Source organism: Balaenoptera physalus, assembly GCF_965194825.1.
Source record: "Balaenoptera physalus genome assembly, chromosome: 15".
In the NCBI taxonomy this organism is placed as follows: domain Eukaryota; kingdom Metazoa; phylum Chordata; class Mammalia; order Artiodactyla; family Balaenopteridae; genus Balaenoptera; species Balaenoptera physalus.
The window spans coordinates 4498060-4511829 of NC_138894.1; the positions used below are offsets into that span (position 1 = coordinate 4498060).

The 13770-nt window shown below is 50.2% G+C and overlaps 1 protein-coding gene across 6 annotated transcripts in view; it reads left to right on the forward strand.

Moving 5' to 3' along the window:
* Positions 1-11584, forward strand: part of LOC309643590 (uncharacterized protein) — a 105826-nt gene extending 94242 nt beyond the window's left edge. Inside the window, exons 13-15 of one of the 6 annotated variants that reach the window (XR_014253843.1) lie at positions 39-199; positions 8895-9632; positions 10081-11584. The gene's annotated coding sequence lies outside the window, so the exon portion shown is untranslated. Of the gene's footprint in view, positions 1-38; positions 5667-8894 lie in introns of those variants that run through there. The other 5 variants (XR_014253855.1, XR_014253860.1, XR_014253859.1 and 2 more) reach the window with 5 other exon arrangements.
* Positions 11585-13770: the final 2186 nt, after the last annotated feature.

A 13770-nucleotide genomic window follows, 5' to 3' on the forward strand; every position in this document is an offset into this window, starting at 1 on the left:
CTCCCTTCCCTGTTTCATTATTTGTTTGCCTCTTCCAGGAGGACAGGGCGATACTCTGAAGGTAGAACAGAGTCTGTCACATAACGGAAACGACACATGGGCACGACCAAGTAAACATGCACAACGCAGCGTGTAAAACTGAAGAAGGACCAGTCCTTTTCTCCAAGGCTTGAGACTATTGACAGGAGCCCTATATACAGTTAAGTATCAGGACACGGCAGAACAGTTCCTATGGTAGTGACGCCACAGGGGCGCTAGTGGAAAGGGCTGCCGCCGGCGTGGGCAGGCGTGTGGGGAGGGACCACTCTTCCTCGGATGAGAAGGGCGAGCAGAGAAGCAGAGCGCGTTCATGGTGGAAACAGGACCTTCCTCTCCCGACGCCTGAAAGACGCTCTTTCCACTCGTGGTGTTCTGACCCCCGGTCAGGGTGTGTGTGTGTGTGTGTGTGTGTGTGTGTGTGGCCTCAGCCTGGAGCAGCAGGGAACTTTGGTGTCGTGGGCAGGTGCCAGCCTGTATGCGGTGAGTTTCCCTGGGTATCTTCTGCTCTGTCTCCTCTTGTTTGCTCCCTGAAGTCAAGCTGACTGTGCCGTGTCCTCTGTGATGGGGGTCCATGTGCTTGTCATCCCCAGGGGGTGACAGTAGCTCACACCCATGCCAGAGGCGACAGAGACAGTATTTAATTATACTATTCATGCCTCTCTTAACAGGGCTGTGCATATACCTTTCATTTTAATAAAAAAGTATTCACGATTCAGTGTAATTGGGACCATTTCTGAGTATTCCTGAAAACTGTTGAGGATAATTCAGAGGGCTTTGGGGTTTGCTGAAACCAAGACTGGGTCTCTGAGGGTTAACGACGTTGGCCTCAAGAGGACCCGAGCCGCTCCTGGGAAGGACCCGGCCGGACCCCGAGGATTAGGGTGGGCCACCACCTAGCATGGGGAAGACCACCCCGGACCTGGGAAGCCTTCGCATTTATTTTTTCATTAATGAATGCTTCAGAAAGTGCACTGTCCCTAATTCCCTTTTGAAAGATGGAAACTTTAACGTGCAGTTAATTAAATGTTGTGTTGATTTGCAAACCCTGAGCTCTCAGAGGCCTCAGGGAGTTGGAAGCAAGTTTAGAAATCAAACAACGGGAGGACTGGCTGTCCCCATCTGACCACAGAGAGGCCGGCACTGTTTGCTCCAGACGCCCGGGGGGCGTTGCATGCGCCCGGTGGCTGGGACCCGCGGAGAGGAGCAGGCCGAGCCCTGGGGGGAAGGAGGCTGGTCCACCCCTGCCTTTCTCTCCGCTGCTTTGCTTTCAGAGGCATTCTTATTTTCCCCCCTAGTGCTTCAGCACTTCTTTGTACTGAGTAGAGCTGTGTCACGCTGGAATTCTTTTCACACAAACTAAAGAACCCAGCTGGGGTGCTGGATGCGGCCACAGAGCTGCAGGCTTCTTGTGCGCCGTTGTTTCTGGGGGCAGGTCAGCCGCCCAGGTGGGCTCCCCGCGTCCAGTGCGGTGCTGCACGCGCGTGGGTAGCAGTGGGCTTCTGGGGAAAGGGAGTGGGGAGAGGGCTTGCTGGAAATCCGAGCCCTCAGGATAGGAGGCTGCGTGGGGCAGGGCCCCCAGAGCCCACCTTCCCTCAGTCCCATCTTATGCATGGGGACATGCAGGCAAGAAATTCAGTAGCTTGATTTCGCAGGAGAAAGCACGGTTTGTTCTAAAGAACGAGCACCTGTTAGCAGTGACAAACTTATCATCCTTTTGGCCCTGGCGAAAGGCACAACTTATGTAGTCACCAAATGACAACTTGCAGGGTTATCTGCTCTCAGAGCACGCTTTCTCGAACCCCACGCCTGGCAAGAACCAAGCACCAGGACCCGATGCACAGATGCTAGCCTATCATCTGGGCGTCTGAACTCCTTACCTGCCACCCTCCTGTGTGGTCATCTTGTTTGTGATGCCCCGAAGAGCTGGCCCAGCTTCCGGGACTGACTTTGGAAAGTGTTGGCAATGCGACTATATTCTTATTATGAATAAAAATTTTAAACCCAAGCTGATAAACATATTTTTTTTTCACACTGAATTCATCAGGAATACATTAACATTTTCTAAAAGGTAAAGACAGAAAAAAAAAAAAAGAAAAAAACGAAAGAATTGTAAGGAGGATGTATTTGGCCATTAGGATTCCCGTTGCCATCAGCTCCGGTGCACAAGCCAGACTGTCACCCTGTAGAACTCAACGCCTGGGGAATTAGCCTGTGGAATAATTATCAACCCCGATGAAGAGAGTAAGAGCTTGTTCCCGTGTGCGCAGAGCCATTCATCCTAAGAAAGAAATCTGGAGTGAAAGCTCACAGCATATTTTGCACAGGTCCTGTAAAAGGATCCAGGCAAAACAGGCTTTGCAACATTAGTTATGATCATATATGGAAAAAGCAGTTACTTTCTGTGCTGACATATGGCTGAGTTGGTACCATGCCCAGGAATCTCAATGTCCCCCCCAGGAGGGTGAGCCCAGGCTTCGTCCTTCGCCCCGTTGTCGTCAGGACCCACAGCAGAGGCAGCTTGCAGAGAGATCACCAGCGAAGTCAAATTGCATCCACGTGTGCCAAAACCAGGCTGCTGTGGGCACCGGCAGTGCGGAGGTGCCGCTGTCCCCGTCTGTGATGATGACTTTTCCCAAATCAGGGAAATTATGAATGGAGCCCAAACCCATCTGCTTAACATTCAAGCACAGCGACAGGCCCTAGTAAACAAGAACGGCAAAAACAATGCAAAAGCACAAAAACGCTTTTACCGTGAGGGTGCTTCCAACCTTAGAGGATGGAAATTTAATCTTGTTCTGATAATATTCTCTAACCCGTATTAACTCACTTCCAAAGTGTCTAATGTGGCCAAGCAAACACTTCGAGTTTTGTTATGGATGAGACAGAGGCGTGTGACCACTCAAGATCAGGGTGGTCGTCCGTCCGCGCACGCACTTATCTGACCACCACTTGGTTCATTGAAACCTCCCTGCGTGCCGGTTCTGTGCTCGGCCTTGGGGACGCAAAATTGACCTTTGTCTTTAAGGAATCAGTCTTGTGGGGAGGACAGACACACCAAGGCCACCGGGTGACACATGCTCTAGTGGTGGGGACTCCTCAGAGGGAGTGAGGGGCATTCTGCAGTTGACCCTAGGATGGTGGGGAGGACTTAAACCTCCTAAGTGGCACTGAGTGGAAATGGAGAGGGCGGTGTCGTTGGGACAGAGCGCATCTTGCCAAGCCTCCTGGTTGGGCTGCTTCCTAGCTGCCTACAGATGAGGGGTCCCTTCCAGTCTCGACTTCCTCGCTCGTAAACCCAAGATGGCAGTGCTTCCTCCCAGTATGTTGCAGGGTTTCACTGGGGAATTTTGCGCAGAGCTGAGCGGGACCCTGGGTGACGGTGGATGCAGATGGTGGTAATTGGTGTTACTAGGGGAAAGGGAGCCCCCCGGGGCTTTGGGGTCCCGGATGGTTCTTCAGCTTCGGGAAGACCCTCTGATATCTGTGTTTCGGAGGGGACACTTGGGAGGCATTTTGGGATCTGGATTAGGAGAGGGAAGCGTGGAAGATGTAAACCGCCCGCTGCAAGAGCAGGAAGGGGTGCTGAGGCCACTGCACACGTGCTCATGAAGCCGCCCTGTGCCAGGGAGGGGGCAGGGAAGAGAGGGATTGGAAACGCATTTGGGAAGTAAAACGGGCAGGGATGAGAAAAGAGAGAGAGAGAGACACAGAGAAACAAGAAGAGAGGGAGAGAGAGACAGACAGAGACAGAGTAGGGGCGATGGGGGAATTTCCAAGATGAGGTTGACGGTGATGACTCAGACTGAGGTGAAGAATAAAGCGAGAAACAGACGGGGTGGGAAGGGCGTGAAGAGGGGCCCCCTCCCTTTGCCCCAGGCTGGCAGCCACTGCCTAGACGGCTCCCGTTTGCTCCCCAGCCCTGCATCCCTCTCAGCTCCCACGCGTTCCTGAGTGTGGCCTCAAAGAAGAGATGAGCATCTGGCATCTCCCGCACACGCTGGTGCAGACCCTGTAGGAGTGGAAGCCAGTGACCTCCGGCGTCCGCAGTGTGACCTCAGCAGGTGCCCCTTCTGTCCTTTGCAAGCAGCATCTACCGAGCACTTTGGGCAGGGGTTTTTGAACCCTGATCTTTGGATTCTGACAACACAACTCGTTATATTATGGCCTGTTGCCTCTTCCAGCTTTCTTGATTTGCAATGATTTTCTTTTCCACTCTTGCTGGGCACTTGGGCAAAGGAATAGGGGTTTGGGAGAAGCTCAGTGAAGAAGTGCGAGGTGGAGGGCGGCTAGTGCTAAATTCACGGGCTCTTTGTAAATCAAGTGAGCCCTCTTCTCACCGTCAAGGAGCATTCTCCGTGCACCTGGGCCTCTTTCTTCTAAATAATGACGAGCGTCATGCGGCCCTCGAGCCACAGCAAGATACTCTCCATCTAGTAATTTCAGGAACAAAAACTTAGCTCAGGTTGTTGAACCCCAGGAACGCACACTCGCTCTTTCACTTTGGAGCAGTAGCTGGTCTTCCAGTGGTGCTGACCCCAGCAGCATGGGGCATGCGAATCCACCACCAGCCCCGGGGGAGCTCTGGACGGGGGCCAACCCAGAGATGTCACCACACCAAGGCCAGGTGCAGGCAGCGTGTGCCCTAGTTTGGGGTAAGGAGTCAAAGAGACATAGACCTTTCTCCCTTCTATACACTTCCTCAAGGAAGATGTTCCCTTTTCACTATTTTACAAGTAGTTGATGAAGAAGGAAACCCCATCTAGAGAGCATTTTGTGACCCTTCTGTCCCTGTGCTGTCACACTCCTTGGGATGCTCCTAAAACCCCACCCAAATGATGGGGCCCCTCTGTCTGTTCCACTTCCCCAGAAGCTAGGAACCAGCCGTGGATCTGTCTTTCATGTCCCTGCTCTGGAGTTGGGCTCTGGTGCTTATTTATCTCTAATTGGTTTCTTCTTTACTATTTATTGAGTGAGAGGCCATTCCTCTCTAAAATCCTTCTGTCAATCCTCCTTCCTCACTAGCTCTTAGCGCACAGAAATGTGTTCAAAACATGGAATTTTTCAGATTCTGTTTTTCATGCTACTTTTCGCCAAATTTCCCTTCTCCTCCACAAAAGCAGCCGAGTCCTTCATGAATGGGGTGATAGTAAAAGAGGGATGGAGGCTTGAGAATATTTGTAGATTCTGAAAAATGCTGTCTCTAGGTGTATGATATATGTAACTCATAAAATATGCAGACCACAAACATTTTTATTTTTCCTGACGTGTATTTCAGGCAACAGTACATTATACCTTAAGTTCTTAATGACAAGAGTAAGATGAGCTACTGGTGAAGAAAGGTCACGTCGCACGGCCTCCAGCTCTGGCCAGTTGTACTTGGATCCCAGACACAACGGCTGGCCTGTGTCTGTGGATTAAGAGGTAGTGGGAAGGCCTTCGCTCCCCACTGCACTGGGGCTGTGTCCCATGCCTCCTCCAATGGGAGAAGGTTCTTTGTCATCTCAGGGTCCTGGGCTTCACGTGGCTGGAAGACACCACTGATTGTGACAGTGATGGTCAACAGAGGTGCCGACTTAAAAAAGATGCACAGCGTGAGACCTGTGAGTTAAGTTTTATTTGGGGCAAAATGAGGTCTATAGCCCGGGAGACAGCCTTTCAGATAACTATGAGGAACTGCTCCAGAGAGGTAGGGGGGAAGGTCAGGATACGTGTGATTTTGGTGAAGGGGGAGTCCATGCAATCAAGCACATATTTTTTGTAGAAGGTTGCTGCTAGTCTCGTGAAGGTTACCGCTAGCCACGAGGAGCAGACGTCACCGTGAAGGATTTTAGTGCTTTTCTAGTTACGAGGAGATACAAGAATTGGGCTCATAAAATCTTCTCCTGAAAATATCTAACTATCTGAAGACCTGTTCTGCCAGTTTTCCCCAGAGCACGGGGCACCTCATTCCTGATCTCCACCCTGAACTCCTTTCAGGGGTGTCGAAGGTCAACGGCTGCAGCGGCTCATGATTCAATCCTTGCAGAGGCAGATGGCAAGTGCCAGTTTGTAGTTGACAGGGGACCTGAGACAGCTTCCTCCTTGGATCCGTCCTCAAGGGGGCCACGGCTGGGTTCTTCTCCCTCCCGCGTCTGCCTTCAGTGAGCTCTCCTCCAGATGCAATCTTAGCTCTGAGGTCAGATCTTGAAAAATATTCCGATGGAACCACTTCTCGCCACCTTCTCCCATTTCTGACAACCTCAGGTGCATTATCCGAGCCTGATGTTATGACATCAAGCTCAAAGGAAAGTCACAGAAGACGAGAGACAGCCAGACATGTTTTTCATCCCCTGTGTGGCTTTCAGCCGGTGATCAAAGGGGCCGTTGGGAAGAAATGCAGAAAACGTTCGAAGGGAAGTTGATGGTGGTCTCTGGAGGGCTGGTCTCTGCTGTGGGTGGGGGGGGGGGTCGCATCAGAGTTTGCCAGGGAAGCCACGGGGCTCACTCTGCCCCAGCCCCTCGAGGCTCTGCAGGGCCTCTCTGAAGAGAGGGTCCCCAGGTACTTGACCCAGGGAGCCGGTGGGGGGACGTCACTGATGCGGTTAGAGTGAAGGGCACGCGGGGGTCTTGGCCCTCAGTGGGGCGGGTAGACACTGAGTCCACGGCTACCTGGGACCACGGCTCTAGGACACTGTGGTCATTCTTAGAGCCTTGGCCATTCAAGATGGGCGTGTGCTGCTTTAGCCTTGGAATTGCCTATTTGGACCAGTTAATGCTTTTCTCATATGTGGAAAAAAACTGCAATTTAGACCTAAAGACCTGGACACCTTATTATGAGCTCCTCTGAAGGTTTTTAATCCCCTGGGGTCAGGGATTGTGACCTCCAATCTGGGTGTTTCACACAGCATCCGATAAGGACCAACACCTACAGGAGGCCCACGCTCACAGGCATTTTACACCTATTTTTCCCTTCACCGTAAGCCTAGGCAGGATGTACGCTATTATCATGTTTATTGTGAGGCTGAAAAATTGAGACAGAGGGCAATTAAGTGACTCCAAAGATTTCACAACTGGCAAGAGGCTGAGCTGACCGTGGGCCCTTGAGGGCCCTCCCTTGAGGGCGTCTTCCTCCTGGGAAGATGTGGGATGCAGGGACTGGAGGAATTGTCTCCTTGCTTTCCTCTTAAGTGGACTCCTGGGAGAGAATGGCAAGCGTCAGCCCCCCCCAGAGAGCCGACGATCTGCAGGAATGGTGACACCCTCCCGGGAAGGACAATCTGCCCGTTTCGGCGACCTCCACCAATGTCCTAACGATTGTCATTGTTGGGCCGCCTTTCTTCCTATTGAACTTAAATTCTTCTCACTCAAGTTTAAGCCACCGGCTTCTCACTCCCTGCTAGATGGTGGTGAAGAACAGCTGGTTGCAATATTCTGTGTGTAAATCCTCAGCTCTTTGAGAGATGAAAACACACACACACACACACACACACACACACACACCCCCCACACAATACAATTCCTCTCCATGCCTTCACTGCAGCAGTTAAAAGCTCAGAGTTCTGTCTTTAGGATTATTTTTTTTTTTTCCTTTGGAAAACATTCCAAAGAATGTAAAAAATTAACCTTCAATTTCTCAGAAATAATATTTCCTAGGTGATAGATACAATTTCCATATGTATATTTTACAGTGACATAGTGGATCCTTAAATTATGGAGTTTCAGAGTCTAGCCAACAAACTTTTGAGATTAGGAACTAGAACACCTTCCTATGGAAATGCATGCCATCGATAATACGTTTTTGGAAAGAAAGCATCCATGAACTTAAGAGTTGTGTGATATTGTCTCCCTGAATCTTAAGGCATCAAGACCTAGGTTTTTAAGTTTGGGAAAATGTAGGTCACATTGCAGTTTCTTCCACCTAAGAGAATAGGCTTCCATGTTTGTTCTATTTTTATTTCCATCGTGGATTACTTTTGTGCATGTTTTTTTTTTTTTTTTACTTTTGTGCATTTTTATGAGAGTCTATTCGGAAAAAAGCCAGGATTCTGCAAGCAAACAGTTGCTTTCCAGCAGGACGACACCCGAAGCAATGGGTCTGGGGTGGGTGGGGCTGAGGAGGGGTAGCAAGGCAGGGGCATCACTGGGGATGAAGCAAAACATCCCTCATCCTCCCGGCCGCCCCGGCTCCCTTCCGCTCTGGGCGCTGACCTTGGCCGTCACGACTACCAGCAAAACGCAGGAGCGTGAGGTGGGCGGGAAGACCTCGGAGGGGCCTCTAAGGAGGGCACAGGTTTCTGGGGGCAGGAAATCGTTTCTGATTTTGCTCCGGAGGAGAGAAGGTGAGAATGAGAAAGAGAAGGAGAGAGGAGGGGTGGAGAGCAGAGGAGAGGCCGGGGAAGAGCAGAGAGAAAGGGACGGGGCAGAGGAAGGAGAGAGGGAGGCTGGGCCGCAGCTCTCAGTTTCTGGGAAAAGCGGCAGAAAATAACAGTGACATCTCTGGGCGGAGAAGCCCCAGGGCGGCTAAAACCCTGCTGGGTGGACTCAGCCCCTAGGCCAGCTGCCCTCCCCCCCTGCCCTCCCCCCCGCCCTCCCCCCCTGCTCTCCCCAGGCCCTGAGGGTGGCGTTCGTAGTGTCACACAGGACACTGCACTCATCGGGGTCCTTCACGTTTCCATTTTCTCCCTCTGTTCCCACCCTGATGGACTAGATCCGGACCTCCTCAGCCCTCCCCCATCTGGCTCCATCTCAATGCGGCCCTGGGACCCCTGGGCCCCAGAAGAGCCCAACCCCCTGAAACACACAACAGGTGCCCCTGGCCGCCTCCCAGCTACCTCTCCTGCCACGCTGACCTTGAACCCAGTGTTCTTGCCACCCAGGAGCATCTGTGATCTCCCCGAACAAATCAAGCTTTCTCATGGAGTTGCACATGCTGCTTCCTCGATCTGGAATAAGACAAACAAGGTGACAGGTCTCACAGGAGTGCCAGGCACGGGCATGCCTTCGACCCTTGGAGGTGGGCTCCGGGATTGCTTCCACTTTCCAGAGAGGACTGAAGGGACCTCTTGCCCATGTGGAAAAGTGTATTAGATAAGGAAAGAGAGAGAGAAAAAAAAGCACACACATTTGGCACCTACTGTATACCAGGCTGCACCAGGCACAGGTTCGTGTTCCAGATCTAAGATGCTGTGATGTGAATGCCAAGCTGTCACATTTTCTAGAACAGACATTTTAAAAAATTTTATTTTATTTTATTTTTAAATTATTTTTTTATGAACAGACATTTTTGATCAGTGTTTAGTTGGAGGAAAAGCATCTTGTCTCCCGCAGACTGTATTTATTTGTGTTTTCGGCTGTGGCATTTCTGGTGTGATAAGGTAAAGGGGGGTCCCCTCACCTGCCTCCCCACCAGTGTTGTCCTTTGTTTTTGCTCCTTTGCACGTGGCTCTTGCCTGTCTTTGAGTCATGCAGATCCACCTGCAGGAAGAGCTCCAGAAAATTTGGGAAGAAAGGAGAGAGGAGAGATGAAAGATACATTTTTTCCCCCCCAAGAAGCAGGAAAACAGAAGGAAAATAAAGGGCTTCCCAAGTGTGTCCCCTGCAGCCCCGTCAGGTAAGTAATGTTTCCTTGGATGCTTTGTTCCCTCGTGACTCGCTGGTGCCTCCTCATTTTTTAGAATCTCTTGGGGAGAAGGCCATGAACGTGAACCGCAGGTCAGAGGCAGGAATAGGGTTCTGGGTCCTATGTCTGGTGGCCTCACTCCGCCCCTGTGTCTGAGCCTTTTCTGGGGGCAGGTGAGGCAGAATCATCATTGCGGTCACATCATCTGCTCCTGGATGAGACAGCGTTGCACCTTCCTCCATCCATTTACATTTCAAACTGACGCCTGCCTGCTGTGGATTCATTATTCAGGAATGCTGGTCACTTGCTCCCATCTCACGTAAAAAGTCCAATCCTTTTTAATCCGAATCTCCTCTCCCCGAGTCCTTGTGTGGTTTTCTAAATGAAATGCTGTGAACTCCTTCTGAGCCCCTGGAAGCGCTGCATCACCTCCTCGTTTGCAGAGCATGCCTGCCTGGACGACCCGTTCCCAGGAGTGGAAGCCACCTGCCTCTGACCTTGGCCGGCACCCCTGTGGGAGCTCCGCTTTTAAATAAGCAAATAAAGGGGTTTGGAAGCCTGCAGGGTCTTTCCTCTCTTTATGGATGGAATCATGAGACATAGTAGAAGGACACGGGCTTTGGAATTTAAGAGAATTTGGGGCACCTCCCCTGGCTCTGGCACTTATTTGCTGATTTGTGTGAGACACTGCATGAGTTATGGACTCTGTGAGCTCGACTTTCCTCATCTCTACAATGGGTATGAATGTGGACGGGCGGCAGGATGTTGGGGGGATGCATGAGGAAGACCTCCACTGACACGATCTGAGTGTGGACGGTGAGGTCCCCGGTGCACCAAGGATTTAGTCTGGACCCTCCGTGCAAATAAGGCAGCTGGCACCGAATCAACCCTCAAGAACAGTTAGAAGGTTTTTTATGCTGTTACCTTTACCCTGCATAAGATTCTTCCCAATACTGACATGGGACATAGGAGGACTAAAAGAAGCCCCAGCTCTCGGAGATGCTGACCTCGGCTTTTTCCTTCCAACTTTTGGATTCCAGATCTAACGCTTATGAGTTGTGTGATTTTAGAAAAATTATTTCATTTTTCCGAGCCTCAGTTTCCTCATCTGCAAAACGGTCCCAATTAAACCTACCTCAGGGGGAGTTTAGCAAAAAAAATTAAATGCTAACATAGTAAACTCCTGGCACATAGTGGGCACGCAACAAACAATTCTGCTTTCTTAACATCATGATATGAATGTCTGTTCATAAATAAGCTCTAATCAATTCTCTCTAAAAAAAAAAAAACAAGGAAGATTCAGATTTTTCTATTTTGTTACCCAAAGTATTATTAGACTTTAAAGAAAACAGGGCATAGCCTTCATCCCATAAGACTGAATTGACTGTTATTTTGGCAAGAAAAAAGGCATAAACACAACTGACATCAATTTTCTGTGCATATTGCATCTTGTCTCCCTGTTTTACAGTTTTCGAAAACCGGAAGTCCATCTGTCTCTAAAGACCTTTCTAGTTTCTAGAAGAGAAAACACTGCCTAGATGCGGTCGTGCCGCTTAATCTGGACGACTTAAAGGCGCCTCGCACGTTCTCCTTCTGCTGCCATGTGCGGCCGGGATGCTGATTTACGGCCGCCTCTGCCCTGGCAGGTTAACCCCAACATGGGTCCCCTGCCCTGTTCATTTTATCACGATCTGTCCCCTGGCTCTTCAGCGCTGAAATCACAGCAGAGGCAAGCCCGCGGCTTGGTGCACGTTGCTTGTTTATGCCCACGTGGAAAGAACAGCCAGATGTCCTGGACACCAGAGCACTTCCCCCTACAGTGTTCATACAATCCTGCATCAGTCCGAGAGCTACCCATCCATCGAGGCTGTTACCTGGAAAGCACACTGTATTCCTTGATGGAGAGGCTTGTGTTTGAAAACAGTAAAATCTTGACTTATTTTTCCAGTCCTGGCTTTCTTGGTCCCCCTTTTCTCTCTAGTTCTAAACAATACACTTCCTATTTCAGTGCAAATGTCCCCTTATTCTGGAAGAGGCAGACTCCCATACTTTTTGGCCATTTGTAGCATCTACCACTTGGACCGTAGAAAAAGAACAGAAGAAGAAATTGCATCTCTTTTCCATCTTTAATGAACAAGCCATCAAATTTCCAAAGTAAGACAGATCTAATTCGAATTTCAAGGAATTTCTGGGTCCACAGAGGGGCAGGAAGGTGATGTGTCGGCCAGGGGTCTGTCTTGGGTGGGGTTAGCTCTTCCTGTGGGAGCTTGACCTCCAGCCCTCAGCCTCCACCCTGTGTCCATTCTGGTCAGGTCTGCGATCTGCTCTGAATGTTGGCAAAGCAGGACTGCTGGTTGCAGGGGCAGGAGAGGGCAAGGCAGCCCCAAGGATGTCAGGGTAGCAGAGAATTCACGTATTTGCTCTTGGGAGCTTAAAGAGTGCCTAATACAGTGCCTGATCAAGTGCTAAGTGAATATTTATTGATTAAACGGTGACTATGAGTTAAGAATGGACATGCCAGTTGGTAGTGGAGATTGTTCTTTAGAAGCTCCTGCTGGCTACGGAGAAAAACCATGTGCAACACCGTCTTCTCAGCACACCTCACCCCCTGGCACCAAGAACACCAAGGTCTGAAACGGCTCAGCCTACATACCTGGCGTGGGACTCCCCAGGGCGACCCACATTTGATTCTCTATCCTGTATTCTCTTTCTAGCCACAGAGAAGCAGCTGGCTACATCTGAAGGGCCTTCACTCCAGTGATGAATCTAAACTGCCGGTGAAAAACAGCTGGGCATCCTACTCACGTGTACCACCTGTGCTGCTTCTAGAAAACCCCTTGGGTAGAGACTGAGGCACCAAAGGAACGGCGGGATAGAAGAGGATGCACTTCGTTAACAAGGAAACCGCTTTCTAACGTGCCGGACATAGAGCCGGGGGTTCTGTCTAGCTAAATGCCACCTTTCTAAGCTGACTTTTGGAATTTCATCTTCAAAGGAGAGGACCGTCCAGAGCTGACACCTCTCAGAGAGGGAAAGGCTTGCCTTGACCCCTCGACCAGGAGCTTCGGGCTCTGTCCGTGGGTTCGGTGACCTCGTCTTTAGCAGAAGAACGCTCACGGGACCTTGGGGCTAGGACACCAGTTTTCCAGGGGGGTGGGCTGGAGATAAGACATTTACTTGTCTTATTGGGAAAGGAGAGAGCAAATAAAGTCGTTCCCGTTTTTCCTTCCCGGGAAGATCCCCAGTAGCTTGACTCTGAAGGCCAGCAGCCTGTGCGTGAGTCTGTGACCCCTGAGAATTTCCCCTTCCTCTGTCATATCTTGCGATGGCCATATTTGCCACTTGTGTGACTTCGTATCAGCTTTTGAAATGGTTGACTAGAAACTAAAGTTATTCTGGCATTGACTGTGTGGTCTCAGGAGTCGCACAGCGTGTTTTCCTCCAGATGTATATTGGGAGGAGATTGGCAGCGCGCTCTGCGGTGAGGAAGGAGCCCTGGAGTGGGAGTGCAAAGATGTCGTAGGCTGGGGCGAGCCCTCCACCTCTGCAAACCTCATTCTCAGCAACCACAGAGAAGACGCTTCCAACTGCTGGATCCGCTAAGTCCTAAAAGACGGTGTTCCAGAAGAGAAAAACGTGCATTTGTCCACTCTTCCGCCATGCTTTTGTAGACTACTTTGAGAGAGTTCTGAATTCACCCAGTAATTGCACTACCTTCATTTCCTATGAAGACACAGCTTCAATAACTTAACTGTGAGACCTGCACGCTGGCTGGCTTCCAGCCTTCTCCTAACAAAGTAGATGAATTAATCCAGAAAACTACTGTCAAGCCTCCGTATCACAAAGCAAAGGAGCAGGGTTGGAAATTCTGTGCGAAATCCGGTTTTTGTACAACAGATATGGTTAATTTGAGAGACCTCAGTGGAATATTTTCATTAAGGATTTCAGCAACTATTATATTTAGATAGTGCTGGTCGGGTAGAAATCTATTAAAATTATAAAGCGTTTGTCAATTTACCCATGGGAAGGATAAGCATCATTCTAGGCTTTTTTTAATTTTTTTCTTGCTAGACCCATAGCAATTGGAGGGATCATATCATGACGCTGGGCCTATAAAATCAGCCGATCTCAGC